The 3,531-nt window shown below is 32.3% G+C and overlaps 1 long non-coding RNA gene across 1 annotated transcript; it reads right to left on the reverse strand.

Moving 5' to 3' along the window:
- Positions 1-364: 364 nt before the first annotated feature.
- On the reverse strand, positions 365-3,085 carry LOC143076594 (uncharacterized). The gene is made up of 3 exons (XR_012978711.1): positions 2,969-3,085; positions 1,565-1,642; positions 365-625 (listed from the first exon to the last, which is right to left on the reverse strand). It is a non-coding gene; the product is annotated as an uncharacterized LOC143076594 (long non-coding RNA).
- Between the last annotated feature and the right edge of the window lie 446 nt (positions 3,086-3,531).

Here is a 3,531-nt window from a genome sequence, read left to right on the forward strand (position 1 = left end):
CCTAAGTGCCTTATTCTATAGCAGTGTCTAAAATAAATATGTTGAGTAAGAATAATAGATAGTAAATAAGACAGAAATGAAATCAGAATATATAACAAAAAACAAAAAACGAATGATATTGCTTCGTATCCGTTAACAAGTGATATATGTAATATATAGTGAATAAAAGTATCATACGTAGGCTTTTTTCCCCCAAACAAATGTTAGTCTATAAGAATAAAATATGATCTTCTCTGCTAGATTTTAAAAAAACCTATACATTAGATTGTAAACACTAGTTAAATTACAAAGTAAACAACTTGTTTAAGGGCAGTCATGGCAATAATTTGACCATCGTATAAGACACAACGCCGGTATTTGTAAAAAAAAACCGATTAAAACAGATGGATGTTTCTGGAAACCATTAAACCCGTGATGATTGTCACGAAAACAAGTTTACTTCCACATGTAATTTGGTATGCTGAATTTCCCGGCGTCGTAGTTGCATTGCCACTTGGTGTTGGTGCCGGTGTGCTTGCCGGCAACATTGATGTAATCCCCGCTGTACTCTGCATTGTAGTTACAGGTCCCGTTGATTGAGCAGTAGAATTTGTGACTGGTGCAGTCCCAGTTGTCATACAAGACACTGAAATACAATAGAGAGTGATGAAATATGAAAGAATTCAATACGATACATGTTGTCATATAAAAAAATGGCGAGAATCTGAATCGACTTCTTAGTATGTAAAAGGAAAATATAAACAATGAACAAAGGATAATGCGACAGACAAATAAAAAGTATTCGAACGAAAGCAATTCAAAGGCAATGCAAGTTTACATTGATAAAGGATGTTCGCTACTCTGTTTCAAAATAACAAGCTTTTAATAAGACTGTTATGAGTTGATAGTATTTAAAAAAGAAGCTAAAGTAGCAAAAAAAAATGAAGGGTCAGTGTGCTTGATTTCGAGATATAACCCATTAAAAATTTTGCGGGAAATAATTCTCTCTAGATTTTTTATTCACTTTGCATTTGCACCTTTTTTCTTTAAAAAGGATGAACAAATAACAAGGATTTTATTGGATTATCAAACGTGACATTTTAAACTATATGTGATCAAATTATGGAAGATAGTAGGGTTAATGGGCCATTTTTTTAAGGCACTTCATGGATAAAATCAGAGGATTCCGTATATCTGAACATCCTTAAATACATAAATGAGAAAATTGAGGATGACGTTCTTTATCTCTTGGTTTTTCTTAATACGAGTAGTCTATGTTTCATTATAATATGTTATTTTGATAGGATGAACGGCAATCTCGCGTCATTCTGAAATAAACCGTCATTTAAGAATGGAATGCTTCTTTTTGTAAATTCATTGCGGTGTTAAAGCGATGACCGAAGTACATTTTGTATAAAGCGCGGAAGCACTTCATTCTAAAAAAGTGCGCATGGTCAACGCTGTGATTCGGTCAACGCTTTTACTACCAAAAAAAGCATTCAATTCTTAAATCAATACTACATCTTTTCAATTTCATCAACATACCATTTAGAATGCACGAGCATTATGAAAAATATACACTTACCACACTGAAACATCAACACAAAAGATAACACAACTGCTGTTGTCTGACACATGATTGAATTGATATAGTTTTGTTAACCTGAAAAAAAAAGAACAAACTGCAAATTATTTTAAATTCCTGGTAATTATATATAAGATGGCAAGAAACTTCAATTTGCATTTTCGTTAAAAAAGTAAACATAGAGACGGCGTGCACAAATTTAACGACAACTGTTAAATGCGCTTTTAAGAGTGCGTTTTTTAAGAGTATATATATATATATATATAGCTTAGTTTATACAACCGTGTTAAACATATATATCTTAAATATATTTTTGTATTATAAAATCATTAAAATCCACATAAACAAAAAGGTTATCAAAATATTTATCTACAAAATATGAAACGAACATGGAGAAAACGGCACAAATATGTGTAACTTGTAACATTAAATAAGCATAAAATAGATTTTTGACCTGAAATTTGTACAAATTGAATTTATTTTCCTGTATTTTCTAAGATTTCTTTTTTTGTTTTGCTTGTTTTGTTTAATCTTAGCACGTGTGTACCCTTCCCCCTCTCCGTGAAGCGACACAGAAATATGACATGTTGATGTCCGTACGTGTATTCGTACAACATTATAAGACTCATACATCTCTCTTCTCTTCAGATTTCAATTCAACTAATGTCAATAATATCCCTAAAGAATTCGAAAATCCGGCCCAGTCGATTATTTTCGTGAATTTTGTCTCTTGGCAATGTAATTGATACTTACGAAAAAGCTTTATTGTTTGTTCAATCCTTCGAAATTTTATGGACGACATCATGATTTGATAGACCGTGACGAAATATCAGCGTGACAGACCCAAGGGAGGCCTCTAGTGCATCAGAAACTTTTTCCATAATATCTTGTTTTGAATAAAATGGTACGTTTTGCTTTTGGTTTTTGTTTAGTTTTATTTCGGTGGTAGATTTTTTGTTTTTGTTTTTTCCTTTTGTCATTGAAATTCACGTTTTTACTTCAATTTGTCACATTTTGACAAGTTTTAGGGTTAGTGAATCTTCATGACTGGCTGCGGAGACGAGCACAAATACTTATGTATCAATTGTTATTACTCTTAATGGTAGAGACTATGGGTGTTCAAATTCTTCAATTGCCAGTTAAACTGCATGTTTCTGTTAAGAACACATGAATAAGTTTATGAACAGATTTTTACATGTTTACGATATTACTAGCAACATTTACAACCATAAATACACCACGGTCTGACAAAAAAAAAAACAGTCTGATGAAATCAATTAAACCTCTCGTCCCTCCCATTTTTCTGACATGTCGTGACTTACAAATAAATAGAAGCAAGTGAAAGGTATGATTTTAATCAGAATGGACAAAATTAAAAAAAAAGTGTTGGTGACATGATCTTACCTCAAGTAATACTTTTTAAAGGCAAACTATTATATACTTTTCCACGGACTGAACAACATGTATATATTCAAACAGATGGCTGGACAGGGAAGGACGTACTTAGATAATCAGCATTCGATATCTAACTAGTAGCTATCTATTTGTTTTATTGATTAAGCAAGGCGTTTATGACGAAAGATACTGCACTAAAATTATATATGTCAGTATGTTGATCTTTCTAAATACACCCATTATTTTGATATATAAATTAGTCTCTTAGTTTAAGCGCTATATTTCTTCTTTATATTAATTGCAGACTTTGTTGTTCATGCTATCTACATGCTGTAGAATGAGACCGTGCTTGTAGTGTAGGCCCTCATTCTTAAAGTTGTGGAGTTTGAACCTGTGAGAGAGCTGTCTACATTTAACATTGAAACAGCACTGCATCATAAAGATTGTTTGGATCCGTCCCTGTCGTACATGTATTTCTTCAACATTCTCGCTCGCTATATATACAAGGCACACTACTTAAAAAAAACCTGGCTTTTTTCCTCGATAGGAATTCAATTGAAAAATAAGCATGT

This window comes from Mytilus galloprovincialis, chromosome 5 (genome assembly GCF_965363235.1).
Source record: "Mytilus galloprovincialis chromosome 5, xbMytGall1.hap1.1, whole genome shotgun sequence".
NCBI classification, from domain to species: Eukaryota; Metazoa; Mollusca; class Bivalvia; order Mytilida; family Mytilidae; genus Mytilus; species Mytilus galloprovincialis.